Source organism: Triticum aestivum, chromosome 2A, assembly GCF_018294505.1.
Source record: "Triticum aestivum cultivar Chinese Spring chromosome 2A, IWGSC CS RefSeq v2.1, whole genome shotgun sequence".
Lineage (NCBI taxonomy): Eukaryota > Viridiplantae > Streptophyta > Magnoliopsida > Poales > Poaceae > Triticum > Triticum aestivum.
In genome coordinates, this window is record NC_057797.1 from 7,675,486 (window position 1) to 7,701,383 (window position 25,898).

The 25,898-nt window shown below is 44.9% G+C and overlaps 1 long non-coding RNA gene across 2 annotated transcripts; it reads left to right on the forward strand.

The window, feature by feature from the left end:
* Positions 1 to 24,124: 24,124 nt before the first annotated feature.
* LOC123186960 (uncharacterized) lies at positions 24,125 to 25,682 on the forward strand. 2 transcript variants are annotated; one of them, XR_006493757.1, is made up of 2 exons: positions 24,125 to 25,311; positions 25,392 to 25,682. It is a non-coding gene; the product is annotated as an uncharacterized lncRNA (long non-coding RNA). The 2 variants fall into 2 exon arrangements; XR_006493758.1 differs by having other exon boundaries at positions 24,125 to 25,307.
* The last annotated feature ends 216 nt before the right edge of the window (positions 25,683 to 25,898 follow it).

The window sequence follows — 25,898 nt, forward strand, 5'->3', positions numbered from 1 at the left end:
CAAATTTTTTTATGTTCCATTTAAAAAAATGTGACACGATTTAAAATTAATTAATTTTTTCAAAATATGTTCATGATAATTTTGGAAAACTATAAAACGTTTGTTTAATAATGTTCGCAGTGTATTAAAAACTACTTAGTGTGCATTTTTCAATGCGCAACATGTCTTTGGAAAAAAAATAACATGTATTTGGAATATTTAAATTGTATCTAGAAAATGTTCAACATGTATTCAAATAAAGTCAACATGTATTTTTGAAATGGAAAAAATGAAAAGAAGAATTTTAAAAACCGAATGACAACCAATAAAAAAACACATGGAAGACAAGAAATAAAAAAACCAAACAAAACAAATAAAGATAAAAGAGTAAAACCTAAATGAAATCAAACCACGTTAAAGGTTCTAAAACGGGTCCTTACCGCTGTGTAGAACCTTCTCAAAACCAATTCATTAGGCTGTCCCACAAATATAAGCTACATCTGGCATTAGCGAGATATAGTACTGACACAAAGCGATCGCCTACAACTTCCAGATCGTGGGCCGCGGGCAATCAAGCAGTTTTCCATCAAAAAATTCCTCCCACGTTGAGTTAGCCTGGTTTTTTACATGGGAGGATTTTTATGGAGGTTTGCTCCTACTAGACCTTTATTTGTTCTTGATTTCCTTTTTTATTACATTTTTATTATTTCATTTTTCCGTTTCTTTTTTTTCTTTTCTTACAGTGTTTATTTTCTTTGATAATCGTGTATGGAAAAAGTTCATGGTGTTTAAAAAAATGTTTGTCATGTATTTAAAAAATGTTCATCACATATTAAAAAATATTCATCATGTATAAAATAATTTCTTAGTGTTTTCATAAATGTTAAGCATGTATTTAAAAAAAGTTTACAGTGTATTTGGAGAGACAGAAAAAAAAATCAACGTGTACAAAAAAAGTGCATCATGGTTTGGAAAATGTTCGCCATGTATCTAGGACTTGTTAGTCACGGTCAAGATTATTGAGCTTGTTCATCCACTATCCTCGCCAGAAATCAGCAGCACTTGTGCTCGGCAGGCAGCTCAGCTGCTCGATCGTTTATCTCCACCTAATTGATAGTTATACAACCGCACACATGAGAGAGAAACCCTGGCCACCAATACAACTGAAACTGAAAGCAACGGATATATGTTATTTAGCGACTGCAAGTTTGTGCCTTTATAGGAGATATCTAATTTTGGATCCCAATAAGATGACAGATGATACTAGACATCATAACTAATTATGTTCTACTCCATCTAGTAGGATGGATGAACCGCCCAGGCAACCAGTAGTACCATTCCTCTTCTTCTATAGATGATGCAATAAAATGGTTTGGTGTCATAAAGAAAAATAATTGCCACGATATCTATTGGATACTCGGCCCCGACCGTGATTCCAGAAGTTGCCGACGCATTCTCTAGAGTCAAGTGTCGATTATGAGGGCAGTGTGCTCAGCAACAAGCGACTCGAAGCAGGTCTTTTCTCAAGTCAAGTGTCGATTCTGGGGCTAGTGGATTGAGTTGCCTGCCGAGCACAAGTAAAGATGGCAATGGGGCCCAAAACCCGCGTCCCCGTGTGTTACCATATTAGGGGACAGGGAAGGCTGACTTTCTATCCCCGTGGGGCTGCTAGTCGGCACATTATAAAACCCACACCCAAAACCTGACAATACGCGTCAAAATATGTTTTTTAGCATGCACAGTTCTATCTTGACTGAAGCGGTCCAAAGCCACAGCGGCCTAGCCCCCCAGCGCCGAGGCCTGAAGTACAAAACAACCCCTTGCTTAGGCGCTGGAAGCTCCATGGAGATGTATGGCACAATGTTTTCATTGTAAGAAGAAACTTGGAGGGGAATCAATAACTGGGAGAAAGCATCTTCATGTTTATTTGGCGGCTTCAAATGCTGTTGTTTTCATTGATTGCTCATGGGGATGGGTGTTGGGGAATGCAGTATTTCAAAATTTTCCTACAATCACGCAAGATCTATCTAGGGATGCATAGCAACGAGAGGGGAGAGTGTGTCTACGTACCCTCGTAGACCGAAAGCAGAAGCGTTAAGTAACGCGGTTGATGTAGTTGAATGTCTTCGCGATCCAACCGATCAAGTACTGAACGCACGACACCTCCGCGATCTGCACACGTTCAGCTCGGTGATGTCCCTCGAACTCTAGATCTAGCTGAGGCCGAGGAAGAGTTTCGTCAGCACGACGGCGTGTTGACGGTGATGATGAAGTTACCGACGCAGGGCTTCGCCTAAGCACTACGACAATATGACCGAGGTGGAAATCTGTGGAGGGGGGCACCGCACACGGCTAAGGGATCAATTTGTGTGTCTAAGGGGTGCCCCCTCCCCGGTATATAAAGGAGTGGAGGAGAGGAGGGCTGGCCTCCTATGGAGCGCACCAAGGGGGGGGGATTCCTACTCCTAGTAGGAGTAGGTTTCCTCCTTTCCCTAGTTGGAGTAGGAGAAGAAGGAAGAGTGAGATGGAGAGAAGGAAAGGGGGGACCGACCCCCTCCCAATTCGGATTGGGCTTGGGGGGCGCGAGCCTCCCACTTGGCCGCCTCCTCCTCTCTCCCACCATGGCCCATTAAGGCCCATTAACTCTCCGCGGGTTCCGGTAACCCCCCGGTACTCCGGAAAATGCCCGAACCTATCCGAAACCTTTCCGGTGTCCAAACATAGCCGTCCAATATATCAATCTTTATGTATCGACCATTTCGAGACTCCTCATCATGTCCGTGATCACATCCAGGACTCCGAACTATCTTTGGTACATCAAATCACATAACTCATAATACATATCATCATCGAACGTTAAGCGTGCGGACCCTACGTGTTCGAGAACTATGTAGATTTGACCAAGACTCATCTCTGATCAATAACCAATACCGGAACCTGGATGCTCATATTGGTTCCTACATATTCTACGAAGATCTTTATCAGCCAAACTGCACAACAACATACATTTGTTCCCTTTGTCATCGGTATGTTACTTGCCCGAGATTCGATCGTCGGTATCATCATACCTAGTTCAATCTCGTTACCGGCAAGTCTCTTTACTCGTCCCGTAATGCATCATCCTGTAACTAACTCATTAGTCACATTGCTTGCAAGGCTTATAGTGATGTGCATTACCGAGAGGGCCCAGAGATACCTCTCCGACAATCGGAGTGACAAATCCTAATCTCGACCTATGCCAACTCAACAAACACCATCGGAGACACCTGTAGAGCATCTTTATAATCACCTAGTTACGTTGTGACGTTTGATAGCACACTAAGTGTTCCTCCGGTATTCAGGAGTTGCATAATCTCATAGTCATAGGAACATCTATAAGTCATGAAGAAAGCAATAGCAATAAACTAAACGATCATAGTGCTAAGCTAACGGATGGGTCTTGTCCATCACATCATTCTCTAATGATGTGATCCCGTTCATCAAACGACAACACATGTCTATGGCCAGGGTTAAAAAAACACATGTCTATGGTCAGGAAACTTAACCATCTATGATTAACGAGCTAGTCAAGTAGAGGCATACTAGGGACACTCGGTTTGTCTATGTATTCACACATGTACTATGTTTCCGGTTAATACAATTCTAGCATGAATAATAGACATTTATCATGATATACAGAAATATAAATAACAACTTTATTATTGCCTCTAGGGCATATTTCCTTCAGTCCCCCACTTGCACTAGAGTCAATAATCTAGTTCACATCATCATGTGATTTCACACCAATAGTTCACATATTTATGTGATTAGTTCACATCTCCATGTGACTAATACCCAAAGGGTTTACTAGAGTCAATAATCTAGTTCACATCGCTTTGTGATTAACACCCAAAGAGTGATCATGTTTTGCTTGTGAGAGAAGTTTAGTCAACGGGTCTGCCACATTCAGAGCCGTATGTATTTTGCAAATTTTCTATGTCTACAATGCTCTGCACGGAGCTACTCTAGGTAATCGCTCCCACTTTCAATATGTATCTAGATCGAGACTTAGAGTCATCGAGATCGGTGTCAAAGCTTGCATCGACGTAAATCTTTACGACGAACTCTTTGTCACCTCCATAACCGAGTAATATTTCCTTATTCCACTAAGGATAATTTTGACCGCTGTTCAGTGATCCACTCCTGGATCACTACTGTAACCTCCTGCCAAACTCATGGTGAGGTACACAATAGGTCTGGTACACAACATAGCATACTTTATAGAACCTATGACTGAGACATAGACAATGACTTTTCATTCTCTTTCTATTTTTTTGCCGTGGTCGGGTTTTGAGTCTTTACTTAACTTCACACCTTGCAACACAGACAAGAACTCCTTCTTTGACTGTCCCATTTTGAACTACTTCAAAAAACTTGTCAAGGTATGTACTCATTGAAAAAGTTTATCAAGCATCTTGATCTATCTCTATAGATCTTGATGCTCAACATGTAAGCAGCTTCACCGAGGTCTTTTTTGAAAAACTCCGTTCAAACAGTCCTTTATGCTTTCCAGAAAATTCTACATCATTTCTGATCAACAATATGTCATTCACATATACTTATCAGAAAGGCTGTAGTGCTCCCACTCACTTTCTTGTAAATACATGCTTCACCTCAAGTATATATAAAACTATATGCTTTGATCAACTTATCAAAGCGTATATTCCAACTCTGAGATGCTTACACCAGTCCATAGATGGATCGCTGGAGCTTGCACATTTTGTTAGCACCTTTAGGATTGACAAAACCTTCTGGTTGCATCATATACAACTCTTCTTTAAGAAATTCATTAAGGAATGTAGTTTTGATATCCATTTGCCAGATTTCATAAAATGTGGCAATTTGTTAACATGATTCGGACAGACTTAAGCATCGCTACGAATGAGAAAATCTCATCGTAGTCAACACCTTGAACTTGTTAAAAACTGTTTTTCGACAATTCGAGCTTTGTATATAGTAACACTACTATCAGCGTCCGTCTTCGTCTTGAAGATCTATTTATTCTCTATGGCTTGCCAATCATTGGGCAAGTCCAGCAAAGTCCATACTTTGTTCTCATACATGGATCCCATCTCAGATTTCATGTCCTCAAGCCATGCTGCGGAATCTGGGCTCATCATCGCTTCCTCATAGTTCGTAAGTTCATCATGGTCAAGTAACATGAATTCCAGTACAGGATTACCGTACCACTTTGGTGCGGATCGTGCTCTGGTTGACCTACGAAGTTCTGTAGTAACTTGATCCGAAGTTTCATGATCATCATCATTAACTTCCTCTCTAGTTGGTGTAGGCATCACGGGAACAGATTTCTCTGATGAACTACTTTCCAATTCGAGAGAAGGTACATTTGCCTCATCAAGTTCTACTTTCCTCCCACTCACTTCTTTTGAGAGAAACTCATTCTCTAGAAAGGATCCATTCTTAGCAACGAAAATCTTGCCTTCGGATCTATGATAGAAGGTGTACCCAACAGTTTCCTTTGGGTATCCTATGAAGACGCATTTCTCCGATTTGGGTTCGAGCTTATCAGGTTGAAGCTTTTTCACATAAGCATCATAGCCCCAAATTTTAATAAACGACAGCTTAGGTTTCTTGCTAAACCACAATTCATATGGTGTCGTCTCAACGGATTTAGATGGTGCTCTATTTAACGTGAGTGTAGTTGTCTCTAATGCATAATCCCAAAATGATAGTGGTAAATCCGTAAGAGACATCATAAATCGCACCATATCTAATAAAGTACGGTTACGATGTTCGGACACACCATTATGCTATGGTGTTCTAGGTGGCATGAGTTTGTGAAACTATTCCACATTGTTTTAATTGAAGACCAAACTCGTAACTCAAATATTCGCCGCCGCAATCAGATCGTAGAAACTTTATTTTTCTTGTTAAGATGATTCTCTACTTCACTCTGAAATTCTTTGAACTTTTCAAATGTTTTTTACTTGTGTTTCATTAAGTAGATATACCCATATCTTCTCAAAGCATCTCTGAAGGTCAGAAAATAACGATACCCGCCGCAAGCCTCAACACTCATCGGATCGCATACACCAGTATGTATTATTACCAATAAGTCAGTTGCTCGCTCCATTGTTCCGGAGAACGGAGTCTTAGTCATCTTACCCATGAGGCATGGTTCGCAAGCATCAAGTGATTCATAATCAAGTGATTCCAAAAGCCCATCAACATGGAGTTTCTTCATGCGCTTTACACCAATATGACCTTAACAGCAGTGCCACAAATATGTTGCACTATCATTATCAACTTTTCATCTTTTGGCATCAATATTATGAATATGTGTACCACTACAATCGAGATTCAATAAAGCATTCACCTTGGGTGTATGACCTCAGAAGGTATTATTTATGTAAACAAAATAACAATTATTCTTTGACTTAAATGAATAACTGTATTGCAATAAACATGATCCAATCATATTATGCTCAACGCAAACACCAAATAACATTTATTTTAGGTTCAACACTAATCCCGAAGGTAAAGGGAGTGTGCGATGGTGATCTTATCAACCTTGGAATCACTTCGAACACACATCTTCTCCTTCCCCTCAACTAGTCTTTGTTCATTTTGTAACTCCTGTTTCGAGTTACTAATCATAGCAACTGAACCAGTATCAAATACCCAAGGGCTACTATGAACACTAGTAAAATACACATCAATAACATGTATATCATATATACTTTTGTTCACTTTGCCATCCTTCTTATCCGGCAAGTATTTGGGGCAGTTCCACTTCCAGTGACCATTTCCTTCACAATAGAAGCACTCAGTTTTAGGCTTGGGTCTAGCTTTGGGCTTCTTCATGGGAGTGGCAACTTGCTTGTCATTCTTCTTGAAGTTCCCTTTCTTTCCCTTGCCCTTTTACTTGAAACTAGTGGTCTTGTCAACCATCAACATTTGATGGTTTTCTTGATTTCTACCTTCGTCGATTTCATCATCACGAAGAACTCGAGAATCATTTTCGTCATCCCTTGCATATTATAGTTCATCACGAAGTTCCAGTAACTTGGTGATAGTGACTAGAGAACTCTGTCAATCACTATTTTATCTGGAAGATGAACTCCCACTTGATTCAAGCGATTGTAGTACTTAGACAATCTGAGCACATGCTCACTAGTTGAGCTATTGTCCTCCATCTTGTAGGCAAAGTACTTGTCAGAGGTCTCATACCTCTCGACTCGGGCATGAGTCTGAAATACCAATTTCAACTCTTGGAACATCTCATATGCTCCATGGAGTTTCAAATTTTTTTTGAAGTCCCTGTTCTAAGCCGTAAAGCATGGTGCACTAAACTAACAAGTAATCATCATACCGAACTTGTCAAATGTTCATAACGTATGCATTTGCTCCTGCAATAATTTTGTCACCTAGCGGTGCATCAAGGACATAATTCTTCTATGCAGCAATGAGGATAATCCTCAGATCACGGACCTAGTCTGCATCATTGCTACTATCATCTTTCAACATAGTTTTTCTCTAGGAACATATCAAAAATAAACGAGGAGCTACATCGCGACCTATTGATCTACATCATAGTTATGCAAATACTATCAGGACTAAGTTCATGATAAATTAAAGTTCAATTAATCATATTACTTAAGAACTCCCACTTAGATAGACATCCCTCTGGTCATCTAAATGATAATGTGATCCATATCAACTAAACCATGTCCGATCATCACGTGAGATGGAGAAGTATTCAATGGTGAACATCACTATGTTGATCATATCTACTATATGATTCACGCTCGACCTTTCGGTCTCAGTGTTCCGAGGCCATATCTGCATATGCTAGGCTCGTCAAGTTTAACCCAAGTATTTTGTGCAAAACTGGCTTGCACCCGTTGTATGTGAACATAGAGCTTATCACACCCGATCATCACGTGGTGTCTCGGCCTGACGAACTGTCGCAACGGTGCATACTCAGGGAGAACACTTGTACCTTGAAATTTAGTGAGAGATCATCTTATAATGCTACTGCCGTACTAAGCAAAATAAGATGCATAAAGGATAAACATCACATGCAATTAAATAAGTGATATGATATGGCCATCATCATCTTGTGCCTTTGATCTCCATCTCCAAAGCACCGTCATGATCACCATCGTCACCGGCTTGACACCTTGATCTCCATCGAAGCATCGTTGTCGTTTCGCTAACTATTGCTTCCACGACTATCGCTACCGCTTAGTGATAAAGTAAAGCAATTACATGGCGATTGCATTTCATACAATAAAGCGACAACCATATGGCTCCTGCCAGTTGCCGATAACTGTTACAAAACATGATCATCTCATACAACAATTTATATATCATCACGTCTTGACCATATCACATCATAGCAAGCCCCACGCAAACAAGTTAGACATCCTCTACTTTGTCATTGCAAGTTTTACATGGCTGCTACAGGCTTCTAGCAAGAACCGTTCTTACCTACGCATCAAAACCACAATGATTTTTCATCATGTGTGCTGTTTTAACCTGCAACAAAGATTGGGCGTAGTCAAACTCGATTCAACTAAAGCTGGGGAAACAGACACCCACTGGCCACCTGTGTGCGAAGCACGACGGTAGAACCAGTCTCATGAACGCGGTCATGTAATGTCGGTCTGGGCCGCTTCATCCAACAATACCGTTGAATCAAAGTATGACATGCTGGTAAGCAGTATGACTATTATCGCCCACAACTCTTTGTGTTCTACTCATGCATATAACATCTACGCATAGACCTGGCTCTGATGCCACTATTGGGGAACGCAGTATTTCAAAATTTTCCTACGATCACGCAAGATCTATCTAGGGATGCATAGCAACGAGAGGTCTGAGTGTGTCTACGTACCCTCGTAGACCGAAAGCGGAAGCGTTAAGTAACGCAGTTGATGTAGTCGAACGTCTTTGCGATCCAACCGATCAAGTACCAAATGCACGACACCTCCGCGATCTACACACATTCAGCTCGGTGATGTCCCTCGGACTCTAGATCTAGCTGAGGCCGAGGGAGAGTTTCATCAGCATGACGGCATGTTGACAGTGATGATGAAGTTACCGACGCAGGGCTTCGCCTAAGCACTACGACAATATGACCGAGGTGGAAATCTGTGGAGGGGGGCACCGCACACGGCTAAGAGATCAACTTGTGTGTCTATGGGGTGCCCCCTCCCCCGTATATAAAGGAGTGGAGGAGGGGAGGGCCGACCTCCTTTGGCGCGCCCTAAGGGGGATTCCTACTCCTAGTAGGAGTAGGTTTCCCCCTTTCCCTAGTTGGAGTAGGAGAAGAAGGAAGAGGGAGAGGGAGAGAAGGAAAGGGGGCCCGGCCCCCTCCCAGTTCGGATTGGGCTTGGGGGGCGCGCGCCTCCCACTTGGCTGTGTCCTCCTCTCTCCCACCATGGCTCATTAAGGCCCATTAACTCCGGGGGGGGGGGGGTTCCGGTAACCCCCCGGTACTCCGAAAAATGCCCGAACCTATCCAAAACCTTTTCGGTGTCCAAACATATCCTTCCAATATATCAATATTTATGTCTCAACCATTTCGAGACTCCTCGTCATGTCCGTGATCACATCCGGGACTCCGAACTATCTTTGGTACATCAAATCACATAACTCATAATACATATCATCATCGAATGTTAAGCGTGCGGACCCTACGGGTTCGAGAACTATGTAGACATGACCGAGACTCGTCTCCGGTCAATAACCAATAGCAGAACCTAGATGCTCATATTGGTTTCTACATATTCTATGAAGATCTTTATCGAACAAACCGCATAACAACATACGTTTGTTCCCTTTGTCATCAGTATGTTACTTGCCCGAGATTCGATCGTCAGTATCATCATACCTAGTTCAATCTCGTTATCGGAAAGTCTTTTTACTCGTTCCGTATTGCATCATCCATAACTAACTCATTAGTCACATTGCTTGCAAGGCTTATAGTGATGTGCATTACCGATAGGGCCCAAAGATACCTCTCCGACAATCAGAGTGGCAAATCCTAATCTCGATCTATGCCAACTCAACAAACACCATTGGAGACACCTGTAGAGCATCTTTATAATCACCCAGTTATATTGTGACGTTTGATAGGACACTAAGTGTTCCTCCGGTATTCGGGAGTTGCATAATCTCATAGTCATAGGAACATGTATAAGTCATGAAGAAAGCAATAGCAATAAACTAAATGATCATAGTGCTAATCTAATGGATGGGTCTTGTCCATCACATCATTCTCTAATGATGTGATCCCGTTCATCAAATGACAACACATGTCTATGGTCAGGAAACTTAACCATCTTTGCTTAACGAACTAGTCAAGTAGAGGCATACTAGGGACACTCGGTTTGTCGATGTATTCACACATGTACTAAGTTTCCGGTTAATACAATTCTAGCATGAATAATAAACATTTATCATGATATAAGGAAATATAACTAACAACTTTATTATTGCCTCTAGGGCATATTTCCTTCAATGGGTTCCCCATGCGTTTAGAAAACCCGACATGTTTAGGGAACGGGCGAAAAACTAGTCCTGTGCATGGTGACGAGGATGGGGACGGGCTTGCGATTTTCTCGCGGGGATGGGTTTTGGCAAGCAAAACCCGGTGGGTTTCGTCCTCGTTGCCATTTTGAAGCACAAGTACTACTGATCCATCGAAGGCAGTTTTTTAGTTTGTCACATCAAAGCAGGTATAGTGTTGTATATACTCCCTCCGTTTCTTTTTAGTTCGCATATAAGATTTGGTCAAAGTCAAACTATGTAAAGTTTGACTAGCTTTGTGGAAGAAAATATCAATATTCATAATATGAAATAAATATTATTAGATGCATGATGAAATTAGTTTTTATAATATATAACTTTAGTATTGTAGATGTTGATATTTTCTACTAAAAAGTTGGTCAAACTTTACAACGCTTGACTCTGACCAAATCTTATATGCAGAATAAAAAGAAATGGAGGGAGTATATAAATACCCAAAACTGTCACCAGAGAACAATCAGAGGCCTCCCTTACGTACAACAAAGCAGAGAAAGGAGGCAACATTCATGGAGCCTAACATAGGGCAAGCCCTATGAGGGAGTCCTGGATTAGGGGGTCTCCGGACAGCCGGACTATCTCCATTGGCCGGACTGTTAGACTATGAAGATACAAGATTGAAGACTTCGTCTCGTGTCCAGGTGGGACTCTACTTGGCGTGGAAGGCAAGCTAGGCAATACGGATATGGATATCTCCTCCTTTGTAACCGACCTTGTGTAACCCTAACCCTCTCCGGTGTCTATATAAACCGAAGGGTTTTAGTCCATAGGACAACAATCACAACATACAATCATACCATAGGCTAGCTTCTAGGGTTTAGCCTCTCTGATCTCGTGGTAGATCTACTCTTGTACTACCCATATCATCAATATTAATCAAGCAGGACGTAGGGTTTTACCTCCATCAATAGGGCCCGAACCTGGGTAAAACATCGTGTCCCCTGCCTCCTGTTACCATCCGGCCTAGACGCACAGTTCGGGACCCCCTACCCGAGATCCGCCGGTTTTGACACCGACATTGGTGCTTTCATTGAGAGTTCCTCTGTGTCGTCGCCGTTAGGCTTGATGGCTCCTACTATCATTGATAGCGATGCGGTCCAGGGTGAGACTTTTCTCCCCGGACAGATCTTCGTATTCGGCGGCTTTGCGCTACGGGCTAATTCGCTTGGCTATCTGGAGCAGATTGAAAGCTATGCCCCTGGCCATCAGGTCAGATTTGGAAGTTTGAACTACACGGCCGACATCCACAGAGACTTGATCTTCGATGGATTCGAGCCACAGCCGGGCGCGCCGCACTGTCGCGATGGGTATGACCTAGCTCTGCCGCCGAACAGTACCCCAGAGGCCGCGCCCGCATCAGCTTCGACCCTTAGTTTGGAGCCGACTGCGCCAATCGAGGACAGGTGGTTAGACACCGCCTCAGGGGCTGCAGTCTCAACGGCGATCGAGCCGAACACCAGCATAATCCTCTGCGCAGCCCGTGACTCCAAGGTGCCGGACTCTTTTTCTGACTCCGAACCGCCCGTGCCCCTGCCATCGAATCCGATTGGGCACCGATCATGGAATTCACCGCCGCGGATATCTTTCAGCACTCGCCCTTCGGCGACATTCTGAATTCACTAAGGTCTCTCTCTTTGTCAGGAGAGCCCTGGCCGGATTATGGCCAACAGGATTGGGATGCGGACGATGAAGAAATTCGACGCCCACCCACCACCCACTTCGTAGCCACTGTCGATGATTTAACCGACATGCTCGACTTCGACTCCGAAGATATCGACGGTATGGACAACGATGTAGGAGATGAACATGAACCAGCACCTATAGGGCACTGGAAAGCCACCTCGTCATATGACATATACATGGTGGATACACCCAAAGAAGTCAATGGCGACGGGATAGCGGAGGATGACCCCTCCAAGAAGCAACCCAAATGCCGACGTCAGCGGCGCCGCTCTAAGTCCCGCCAAAGCAAAAGTGGTGATACCGGCACCGGAGATAATAACACTCCGGGTAGTGCCGAAGAAAACAACAAACCCCTCTAGCAAGATTTAGAGCAGGAGGATGGAGGAGCCAGCTCTCCCGAGAAGCAGCAGACAGAGAGGAGGAGGATGACAATCACATGCCCCCCTCCGAAGACGAGGCAAGCCTCGGTGACAATGAATTCGCCGTACCAGAGGATCCCCTCGAACAACAGCGCTTCAAGCACCGGCTTATGGCCACGGCAAATAGCCTGAAGAAAAAGCAGCAGCAGCTTCAAGCTGATCAAGATCTGCTAGCTGACAAATGGACTGAAGTCCCCGCGGCCGAGGAATATAAACTCGAGCGCCCCACCAAGAGTTACCCAAGGCACAGGTTACTACCCCAACTAGAGGAAGAAGCGTATGAGACGGCTGATCGGCCACCTCATGGCCGCGATAGAGAGGCATTCCAGCCAAAAGCTCAGCCTCCACCCCAACGCCATTCAAATAAAAAGGCATGGGGAGATACGCCAGACCTGCGAGACATATTGGAGGACAAGGCAAAGCATTCAAGATCGATCTATGGATCACGAGGGCGCACCACTCTGCGAGACGACAAACGTCATGCCGGATATAGTAAAAGCAAATCCGGCCAGGCCGAACACAGCGGGCAAGACCCATTCGAGCTGCGTCGAGATATAGCCCAATACAGAGGCGCCGCACACCCCTTATGCTTCACAGACGAAGTAATTGAACATCAATTCCCAGAAGGTTTCAAACCTGTAAATATTGAATCATACGACGTCACAACAGATCCCGCAGTATGGATTGAGGACATCCTCCTCCACATCCACATGGCCCGCGACGATGACTTACACGCCATCAAATACCTCCCACTAAAGCTCAAAGGACCAGCGCGGCATTGGCTTAACAGCTTGCCAGCGGACTCCATTAGCTGTTGGGAAGATCTGGAAGCCGCATTCCTCGACAACTTTCAGGGCACTTATGTGCGACCACTAGACGCCGATGATTTGAGCCACATAATTCAGCAACCAGAAGAGTCGGCCAGGCAATTCTGGACTCGGTTCCTTACAAAGAAAAATCAAATCGTCGACTGTCCGGATGCGGAGTCCTTAGCAGCTTTCAAGCACAACATCCGAGACGAGTGGCTAGCCCGACACCTTGGTCAGGAAAAGCCGAAATCTATGGCAGCTCTCACGACGCTCATGACCCGCTTTTGTGCGGGAGAAGACAGCTGGCTGGCTCGTAGTAATAACATATCAAAGAACCATGGTACCTCACATACCCAGGACGGCAATAGCAGGTCACATCGCAACAAGCATAAGCGCCGCATTAACAGCGAAAATACTGAGGATACGACAGTCAATGCCGGATTCAAAGGCTCTAAACCCGGTCAGCGGAAAAAGCCATTCAAACAAAGTATGCCGGGTCCGTCCAGCTTGGACCTTATACTCGATCGCTTGTGTCAAATACACGGCACCCCAGACAAGCCAGCCAATCACACCAACAAGGATTGTTGGGTGTTCAAGCAGGCCGGCAAGTTAATTGCCGAAAACAAGGACAAGGGGCCGCATAGCGATGACGAGGAGGAGCCCCGGCAGCCGCACATTGGAGGACAGAAGAGGTTTCCCCCGCAAGTGCGGACGGTGAACATGATATACGCAACCCACATCCCCAAGAGCGAGCGGAAGCGTGCGCTCAGGGACGTATATGCGTTAGAGCCAGTCGCCCCAAAGTTCAACCCTTGGTCCTCCTGTCCGATCACCTTCGATCGCAGGGACCACCCCACTAGTATCCGTCATGGCGGATTCTCCACACTGGTCCTACACCCAATCATTAACGGATTTCACCTCACTCGAGTCCTTATGGATGGCGGCAGCAGCCTGAACCTGCTTTATCAGGACACAGTGCGCAAAATGGGTATAGACCCCTCAAGGATCAAACCCACAAAGACGACCTTTAAGGGCGTCATTCTAGGTGTAGAGTCCCATTGCACAGGCTCAATTACACTAGAAGTGGTCTTCGGATCCCCGGATAACTTCCGAAGCGAAGAGTTAATCTTCGATATAGTCCCGTTCCGCAGTGGTTATCATGCGCTGCTCGGGCGAACCGCATTTGCTAGATTCAATGCGGTACCGAATTATGCATACCTCAAGCTCAAGATGCCAGGACCTCGCAGAGTTATCACAGTCAATGGAAACACAGAGTGCTCTCTCCGAACATAGGAGCACACTACAGCCCTCGCAGCAGAAACGCAAAGCAGCCTCTCAAGGCAATGAACCAGTTCGGCGCTTCACAGCCCGGACACCTTCAAGCACGCTTGGGGCAATCGGCACATAGACCGCCTGGCGCGATTTGAGCTCGCGTAGCAATACGGCGTCCACCCTAATCCCACCCCACCGGCGAAACTCATGCCGCGCGTACATAATTACGCATTAAAAATACCATGGGCACAGGTGGGGAGGGGGCACAACTACGGCACGCCCCAAGACGCGGCCTAAACTGCACTAGGGGCTTCCCGTTCGGTTATTTTTCCTTTTCTTTCAGGACCTTAATCTCTGGAAACACTGTCCGGCAGCACTATTGCCGAACACATGATGCAGCAACCAAGGAGGCAGACAGCTACGTTATATCACGGAATTCCCAGGTTGATTATAGTAACGAGTGAAACATTCAATTTAATATCATTCCTCAGCTTGCCCTTGGAAGGGACATAGTCCTACTCTTTGCTTATCGCACTATCTGTATCACTCTGCTTTAAGGCGTCTTCATGAGTCATGTCGAAGAGCCTGTTCAGAGTTCGGTGCTGCGCCGGATTCAACTCCCACAAGTTGAATTCCCGTTGTTGGCACGGGAGTATCCCACGGATGAGCATAACTTGGACTATGTTGACGAGCTTGAGCTTCTTGTCCACCATGTTTTGAATACATGTTTGGAGTCCGGTCAGCTCTTTTGAATTACCCCAGGACAGGCCCTTCTTTTTTCAGGAGGTGAGCGGCGTGGGGATGCCAGATCAGAACTCGGGGGCCGCTGCCCATGCAGGGTCGCGCGGCTCGGTGATATAGAACCACCCCGATTGCCACCCCTTTATGGTTTCCACAAAGGAGCCCTCGAGTGATGTTACGTTGGGCATCTTGCCCACCATGGCGCCTCCGCACTCCGCCTGGCGGCCGCCCACCACCTTCGGCTTGACATTGAAGGTCTTCAGACATAAGCCAAAGTGGGGCTTGATGCGGAGGAAGGCCTCGCACATGACGATAAACGCCGAGATGTTGATGATGAAGTTAGGGGCCAGATCGTGGAAATACAGGCCGTAATAAAACATGAGCCCCCGGATGAAGGGGTGGAGAGGGAATCCCAGTCCGTGGAGGAAATGGGTGAGGAACACTACCCTCTCATGGGGCCTGGGGGTGGGGATGAGCTGCCCCTCATCTGGGAGCCGGTGCGCGATGTCGTCGGGCAGGTATCCGGCTATCCTCAGTTTCTTGATGTCTCCCTCCATGACGGAGAAGACCATCCACTTACCTCCCGCTCCGGACATGATTGGAGAAGACCGAGGTGGGAAGTGCGGACTTGGGCGCTAGAGCTCGAGTGTGCGAAAATGGGTGGGCAAGGGAGGAAGAAGGCGTGGATAGAAAGGTGAATCCTTATCCCTTTATATGGGCGGACGAAACTAAGCGTCCCCACTTGCCTGGTAAAACTCGCTTATCCCCCAAGCGCCGCAATTGATGACGCGGTTAGGTTACCGACGCCCGTATTGATGAGAATCCCGTAATAAGGGGACACGATCTCTGCTTTGACAAGACGTGTCGAAAAACTGCCTCGCGTTATGTGCGGGGCTGGTTAAAAGAAACGGTTCGAATAATCATCGGGCCATGACGTAACGTCATGCTGCCAAAACAAGCCAGCAAATTAGATCTGCAAAAATATTATTCTCTCTACGGTGGAATGTGGAACTTATTTTGCAGGGTCGAACACTATCCTCGTATCCCAATTTTTCTGTGATGTATTCGGAGAAGGAACCCGCCTTGCAATGCCGAAGACAATACTGCGCGCCGAACTCATCGTCATTGAAGCCTAGTTCAGGGGCTACTGAGGGAGTCCTGGATTAGGGGGTCTCCAGACAACCGGACTATCTCCATTGGCCGGACTGTTAGACTATGAAGATACAAGATTGAAGACTTCGTCTCGTGTCCGGGTGGGACTCTACTTGGCGTGGAAGGCAAGCTAGGCAATACGGATATGGATATCTCCTCCTTTGTAACCGACCTTGTGTAACCCTAACCCTCTCCGGTGTCTATATAAACCGAAGGGTTTTAGTCCGTAGGACAACAATAACAACATACAATCATACCATAGGCTAGCTTCTAGGGTTTAGCCTCTCTGATCTCGTGGTAGATCTACTCTTGTACTACCCATATCATCAATATTAATCAAGCAGGACGTAGGGTTTTACCTCCATCAAGAGGGCCCGAACCTGGGTAAAACATCGTGTCCCCTGCCTATTGTTACCATCCGACCTAGACGCACAGTTCGGGACCCCCTACCCGAGATCCTCCGGTTTTGACACCAACACCCTGGCCGCTCTCCTCACATTGGGATGGTGCAATCTCCTAAAAACCTGGAGCTATCTGCATGCCCAAGTTTTAAGGAGTTTGCGCAATTCCAACGTACACGCGCTTCCCGTTCATCGGCACATAGATAATTAATAACTCGAGGCTCGAGCACATAACGAATGTTTTGCATCTGAGCTTCATCTACCTTCCAACACACTTGAAAAGTTGTTTCCTGTACTGCAACTTATTTCCAGAAGACTATCTTTTCCAAAGAAAAAAGCTTGTGCGACTATGGCTGGCGGAGGGGTTCATCATGGAGAAGGGTGACATGCAGCACATTAGAAGAAGTGGCAGAAAGCTATGTTAAGGAGTTGGTCAACAGAAAAATGCTTCAACTTGTTGGAAGGAACTCATTTGGTGGGATGAACAGATTCATAATGCACGATATCATTCGTGAACTAGCTGTTGATTTGTGCCTGAAGGATTGTTTTGGTGTTATATATGAGGGGGATAAATTTTTTTTTGGGGGGGGGTCTCTTTAGAGAGATGGTCGTCGATTGGTAGTGCATAAACTAAAGAAGGATATTGAACAACCATTTTCAAGTTTACACAGACTTTGAACTTTCATTGCACTAGAGAAAAGCATGCCATCATTTACCCTACTAGCTCTATTATCTGAGAAGTCAAGACATATGACAGTGCTAGAATTAAGTGGTCTACCCATTGAGAAGATCCCCGATGCTATTGGCGATATTTTTAATCTCCGCCATTTAGGCTCGCGGTACTCCAAAGTGAAGCTTCTCCCGAAATCTATCGAGAGACTTCCGAATTTGTTGACACTGGACCTTGCTATATTAGACATTCAGGAGCTACCTGGAGGGATTGTTAAGCTGAAGAAGCTTAGGCACTTATTTGCTGAGAAAGCTATTCCAACAAGACATATTCAATTTTCTAGAGGTGTATGCATTCCTATTGGGCATGGCAACCTAACAAGTCTGCAAACACTTCAAGTATTGGATGTGCAGGATGGGTCCATTCGAGATTCAACAGATAGGGGAGCTAAGGCAACTAAGAAGCTTGAGGATATGGAATGTGAAGAGAACCTATTGTGAACGCCTCTGTGTGTCTCTAGTACAAATGCCATTTTTGTCTTATCTATGTGTGGGTGCATCTGATGAGAATTAGGTTCTCATGTTGATCAGCCTCCCACCTAGCCTGCAAAAGCTAAATTTGAGAGGATGATTAGTAGAACGGACATTCTTGAGGGAGTCTCCTCTCTTTCAAGCTATGGAGCAGAACTTGTATTCACTACGTCTATCCTGGTCGCAGTTGAGAGAAGATCCTTTATCATCCCTTTCCCAGTTGGCAAATTTGACGGATCTATGTCTCGACAAAGCGTACAACGGAGAGAAGCTGGAGTTTCTCACGGGGTGGTTTCCAAAGCTGAAGGGACTTTTTATCAGGGACGTGCCTGGCCTGGAGAGGCTAGAGATACATCAAGGTGCTATGGCGACTCTGGAAAACTTAGTACTCGGCAACCTAAAAAGCATGACAGAGATCTCACCTGGCCTTGAGTTCCCATTGCCCCTGCAGAATCTATGCTTCCAACAAATCACCCGTGACTTCCTTGATAGATCCTTTGGATCGGGGTAGGCTAGATCATCCGGTAAACCTACCTTCTTTGGGTGCGGATGAGCTCGATCCAGCTCCGGCCATGGTGAAGTAGGGGCCAGTGATAGCAGAGAGATCGAGATGGAGAGGTGGCAGTGGTTCTTACCGTGAGCACTGCGATTGCCCTAGATCGGAAGGGATTTCGGTGGGGAGTCTGGCGGCACGGTTAACCTTGTACCGTGTGCCCCGGCCCCCACCTCTCTATATATCGCAGGTCACAGGGGCCCACCAACAATAAGAGGGTTGCGCGCCCCCGATCAGGGCGCGAATAGATCAGGGCCCGATGGGCCGTTGAGCCCACTCGGTGGAGAGATCAACCTAATATTCTCCCCCTTGATCTTAACTTTTACTTTTAACCTTATACTTTCTTGTTTATTTGTTTCATCACATATTGGTACATAGAGCATGTTTCATCGTCACAACTTAATTGCCGTTAGAATCATACAGCTACAACATACGTTATGATCAGAAGCAAATTCTGTTCCTTTTCGGCCTATCCAGGAATCATAAGGTTTTCCCTTAAACCCATGCTGGCTAAGTGTTCCTTGAACACATTGGGTGGTAAGGCTTTTGTTAGCGGATCCGCAAGCATATCCTTTGTCCTTATATGCTCGAGACTTATAGTTTGATCCTGGATTTTATCTTTCACAACATAATACCTTATCTCTATTGTTTTGGCAGCATTACTCGACTTGTTGTTGTGAGCGCAAAATACTGCTGGTTGGTTGTCGCAGTACATCTTTAGTGGTTTGTGAATACAATCTACCACTTTCAAGTTGGGTACAAATTTCTTTAGCCATATCGCCTGCCCCGTGGCTTCGAAGCATGCTATGAATTCTGCATACATCGTGGATGCTGCAACTATCGACTGTTTGGAGCTTTTCCACGAAATAGCTCCCCAGCGAGAGTGAAGACGTATCCTGACGTGGATTTTCTATCATCTCTGTCCCCCGCAAAATCTGTGTCTGAATACCCTTTTATCTCTAGGGAATCACTTCTCCTGTATATTAGCATGTAGTCCTTCGTGCCTTGTGCATAACACAATGCTTTATTTACCATCTTCCAGTGCTCCATGCCTGGATTCTCTTGATATCTACCGAGTACCCCGGTGATAAAAGCTAAGTCAGGGCGAGTGCACACTTGTGCATACTGTAAGCTGCCAACTGCCGAAGCATATGGTACTGCTTTCATTTGATCGATCTCGTACTGGTTCTTGGGACATTGGAATTTCCCAAAACTATCGCCCTTGACTATAGGAGCAGGTGTGGCTTTACTCGCATGCATATTATACTTTTTAAGAACCTTTTCTAAATATGCTTTCTGCGATAGTCCTAAGACTCCATTGTTCCTATCTCGGTGAATTTCTATGCCCAAAACATATGATGCTTCACCAAGATCTGTTATGTCAAAATTTGAGGATAAATATTTCTTTGTTTCTTGTAGTAGACTAACATCACTACTAGCAAGCAGGATATCATCCACATAAAAGATTAGGAAAATATATTTCCCATTTTTAAGCTTTGCATAAATGCAATTATCCTCAATGTTTTCTTTAAATCCAAAACTTTTAATCGTTTGATTGAACTTTAGATACCACTGTCGAGAGGCTTGTCTTAATCCATAAATGGATTTCTTTAGGCGGCATCCCATATTTTCCTTGCCTTCCATGATAAAACCCTTAGGTTGTTTAATGTAGACATTTTCTTTTAAATCACCATTCAGAAATGCCATCTTAACATCCATTTGATGTAACTCTAAATCAAAATGAGCAACTAATGCCATTATGATTCTGAAGCAATCCTTACATGAGACTAGAGAAAATGTCTCATTGTAATCTATCCTTTCTCTTTGTGTAAATCCTTTTGCCACGAGTCGTGCTTTATACTTTTCTATATTCCCTTTAGAGTCATACTTAATTTTGTAGACCCATTTACAGCCTACTGTTTTGGCTCCCTTAGGAATTTCCTCTAAGTCCCAAACATCTTTGGAACTCATCGATTTCATCTCTTCTTCCATTGCCTTCATCCACTTCGATGAGTGAGAGCTTCTCATGGCTTCTTCATATGAGATGGGATCTTTTTCCATATGAACCATTTCTGTGTTATAAACTTTAAAGTCAGTAGAAATAGCTAACTTTCTTGGTCTTGTAGACCTTCTAAGGGCCTCGCTTTCTGGCACATTCCGTGCCTCAACTTCTGGCACTTCTTCTAAAATTTTTTGTTGCACCTCCCTTTGATGCTCAACAACGGGTTCAGTCGGCTCCTGACGGACAGGTTCCGGGTCTGCTCCCATAATTGTCATGGGTGGAGTTGCAACTGGTAGTGAGAAAAATGGCTCCTGAATCATCGGATTAGGTGCATGCACCCTCTTCTCCTCAAGATCAATTTTCCAAGCTACCAAGCTCCCCCTCATCATTTCGTCCTCAAAGAAGACTGCATGTCTCGTTTCTACAAACTTTGTATATCTGTCTGGGCAGTAGAAACGAAAACCTTTTGATCTGTCTAGATAGCCAATGAAGTGGCAACTTACTGTTTTGGGATCTAACTTTGCAATGTTTGGATTAAACATTTTGGCCTCAGCAGGGCACCCCTACACCCTGAAGTGGTGTAGGGAGGGCACCCTTCCTGTCCATAGCTCATACGGTGTTGTGGGCACCGACTTGCTTGGTACTCTATTGAGAATGTGAATGGAGGTTTTAAGCGCCTCCGTCCATAATCCCAATGGTAAGTTGGAATAACTCATCATGCTGCGCGCCATATCCATAAGTGTACGGTTGCGCCTTTTAGCTACACCATTTTGCTGAGGTTCACCCGGCATTGAATACTAGGCGACTATGCCAGTCTCCTGTAAGAACTTTGCAAAAGGTCCAGGGACTTGGCCATATGGAGTGTGCCGACTGTAGTACTCTCCCCCACGGTCGGACCTTACTATCTTTATTCTTTTATCATGCTGATTCTCAACTTCAGCTTTGAATATTTTAAATTTATCCAACGCTTCAGATCTTTCTTTGATTGGATAAATATAACCATAGCGAGAGTAATCATTTGTGAATGTTATGAACGAGTCATACCATCCACACTTTTCATCGGAAATGATCCACAAATGTCAATGTGGATGATTTCTAGTGTGCTTGTGCTATGGATTGCACCTTTTTTTGATTTGTTTTATATACTTTCCTTTAATGCAATCTACACATTGTTCTAAGTCTGAGAATTCTAACTGTGGAAGAATTTCACATTTGACTAATCTTTCTATTCTCCCCTTTGAAATATGGCCCAAGCGACAGTGCCATAATTTCGATGAGTCGAATGTTCTCTTTCTTTTCTTTTGTTCTTTATTCGACGCGGAAACATGTTCATTCACATTGCATACAGAATGCACTTTTTCATGAAGTGATAACAAATAAAGCTCATCATGTAGTAAAGCATTACCCACATAAGCATTATTATACCAGATGGCACACTTGCCATGTCCAAAATAACACTCATAATTTTCTTTGTCCAAACATGAAACACTAATTAAGTTTCTATTACATGAAGGAACATAAAGAACATCTCTAAGTAGAAGATTGAATCCATCAGCTAACTCCAAGGAGATGTCGCCGACAGCTTCAACTTCCGCTTTTATTCCATTGGCTACTTCAATGCCTCCTTCTCTTCTTAGCGTAGTCCGGGTCGAATGGAATCCCTGTAAACAATTTGCAACATGAACAGTTGCCCCTGAGTCAATCCACCAAGTAGATTTCGAAAACTGTGTGTACAAGGATTCATTAACTAAGGAAACAATGTTGTTACCTTGCTTTGCCATTAAGGACTTCAGCCAAACAGGGCAGTCTTTCTTGTAATGCCCGGTCTGCTTACAGTGGAGACAAGTGTCTTTGTCCACTGGGAAAGACTGTTGCTGACGCTGATGCTGATAGGGAGCTTTTCCTTGTGGCTTTGAAGGAGAACTTATGTTGTTTTGGTTGTAGTTCTTTTTCTTGTAATCCTTCACATAGTTGAGTGTTCCACCATGTGAAGCTTTTAGTCTGTCCTCTTCTTGGACACACATAGCAATTGTCTTTTCTATGTCCCATGTTCCAGGTGACATATTATAGTTCACAACAAAAGTTTCAAACTTCTTTGGCAGTGAAGCCATGACCAGGTGGACCAGGAGCTTTGGTTCGATCTCCAGATCCTCATCCATGGGCTTTAACTTTGCTGCCATATTGCTCATCCTCAGGATGTGCTCTCTTATTCCACCACCTGCGTATTGTTCTTTCACAAGTTGTTTTAACACCTGGGTGGCATTTATCTTTAAAGAGCCAGTGAACTGGCTCTTTATTTTTGTCAGCAACTCCCCTGCGGAAGTGCACTCTGCAATGGAGCCCACAATGGTGCTCTCAACTGTATTCTTTATAAAGGCCATGCATTTTTTATTTGCATTGACCCACTTTTGATTGTCTAGGACATCTCCAAAGGAGCATAATCCCCCCTCTTTTTAGCCCATGCAGCATCATCATCAGTAGTCTCTCTTACTGGCTCTGTAGGTCTGACCGGCTGTGGTTCATCCAGAACCCAGTCCAGATCAGCACAAACAAATGCCAGTTCAACTTTCTTCCTCCACTCAGTGTGGTTGTCACCTCTGAGTGTCGGAACTTCTTTTAGGCAACTCATCAAGTGAAAGCCTCCTGAAATCACAATTTAAGTGACATCAATATAACAATCATATGCATTAATCTAACGTTGGTCAAATTAAACATATAATTGTCTATGCAATTAAATCTATATTACCGTTGGGCAAAATATTAGAAATAAATGCACCTTTAAATTTCAATAATAAAACATGATCATGTTATTAAACAACGTTGGTCATAAAAAATAACATAATCATATTCATTCTAATAATCACTTTAACATGCTCTTAAAAACATAATTCTATTTAAACTTTTATTTTCTTTGTAAAAAACACTATTAATTATTTACGCAGCGGAAAAACATGAATAAAAATTCATGAACTTTTTACTTTTTACGGAAACTTTTCTTTGACCGAATAAAAATCATGAACTTTTCTAGTTCTACAGAAACTTTTACTTTATAAAATACATGAACTTTTCTTTTTCTGGAAATTTTCTATTCTTTAAAAAACAAAAAATAGCAGCAGCACAGCGCCGGCGTGCCCTCTCGACCGGCCCACGGCCTGCTCGCGCGCTGTACGCACCTGTCCTGGCCGAAGACGGCCCAGCCTCTGAAGGCCTATCCGGCTCGCGCGCGCGGCTGCCGGCCCAGCAGCTCAGCTGGCCAGCGCTTTCGGCCCAAAAGGCCCAGCTGTGCAGCGACGGCTTAGGTTTTTAATCTCAGCCATCCACTGAGATCCAACGGCCACCCGCGGATCTAGCCTGAACAAAAACAGGTTCACAACGCCAGCGGGGGGAAACCCTAGTTCATTCGCCCCCAGCCCCCACGCCTCTCCCTGCATCTCTCGCTCCGTGATGGCGGAGCCAAGGAGCTTTGCTCCGGCCGCCCGGTCCGGCCGCCGGCGTCGGCTGCCACCGCGCCGCGCGCGTCTACTCTCCCTTCCCTTTCCCTTCTTCTTTCTTTTCCTCTGTCCTGTCGGGGAAAAAGGGCAGCGCCCTTCTTGGCTGCTCCGGCCGCCGGTGACGGCGGCGAGAGCCACCGTGCCCCGCTGTGCTCTCCTTTTCCCTTCCCCCTTCTCTCACCCATCCACCACCTCCTCCTTCCTGCAGAAAAAGAGAGACCCGAGAGGTCCCGCGCCATCAAACGCAGCGCCCCCGCTGACCCCTTTGTCGGCGTGCGCGAGCACCACGAGGGTAAACGCGCCGCCGTCAAACGGCTTGGTGGTGGTGCTCTTTGCCCCTGAAAAGGGGTGGTGTTCTTCTTCTCGATGCCTCGGCTTGCCGATGCGCATCGAGATCAAGAGGAACGGCGTGGCCTTGCGGCGGCGCTACTTTTTTCGTTTCTGTGAAGGATTCGTTCTTTGCCCTGTCTAGGGTTCTTGGGGGAGGGGATCTCTTTTTCTTTTTCTGTTTTTGTTTCTTTGTACCAAAATCATCTAGCCAGTGGCATCTGATACCATTGATATATCCTTTGGATCGGGGTAGGCTAGATCATCCGGTAAGCATACCTTCTTTGGGTGCGGATGAGCTCGATCCAGCGCCGGCCATGGTGAAGTAGGGGCCGGTTATAGCAGAGAGATCGAGATGGAGAGGTGGCAGTGGTGCTTCCCGTGAGCACTGTGATTGCCCTAGATCGGAAGGGATTTCGGTGGGGAGTCTGGCGGCGCGGTTAACCTCGTACCGTGTGCCCCGGCCCCCACCTCTATATATCGCAGGTCACAGGGGCCCACCAGCCATAAGAGGGTTCGGCGCCCCCGATCAGGGCGGGAATAGATCAGGGCCCGATGGGCCGTTGAGCCCGCTCGGTGGAGAGATCAACCTAACATTCCCGACGTTACTGCGACGAAGCTCCGAACTTGTTGGTACGCAGTGGCAGCACACTCTCCGCAACGATGACCCATGATCTCTGTATTTGTAAGTAAGTCGATAACTTCCAACTCCCAGTCAGTTCTACTTACACCACTCTCAAGATTTACTAACACCTTGCTGGCTATGCAGGTCGCCGCATGGAGTGGAAGGCATATATGCGGTCCATGCATATGCCTGCAGTGGATCTGCCCAACACACATATGTTCATGCACCACGATATTCAGATTGCAAAACTATTTCGTTTATGGCTTTTGAATGACAAAGCACTTGCTCGTGGTGTAAGATTGAATTGTGCTATGACTTTATGCGTTATGCTTTCAAATATTGTATGTATTCAATTGGTGTGAGCTCGTAAACTATAATCGACACTGTCTATTCCTGTTGTGCGTGTTGAATAACTCAACCATTTGTGTGCAAGAATTTTTCCTGGTGTATGGCATTTATATAATTTAATTCATCTGCAAATCTCAGTCTCGGTAATGGATGCCCTATTAAGCATTGATGTGAAGATGGAGGTCCATTGTTACAATTTTCATGTGAAAAGCCATCAGCCTAAGAATCGATGCTCCAAAAATGCTGATTTTTTTTGCCACGCCTTCCACGAATGTGATCTCATGATGAAAATTTGCAAACACT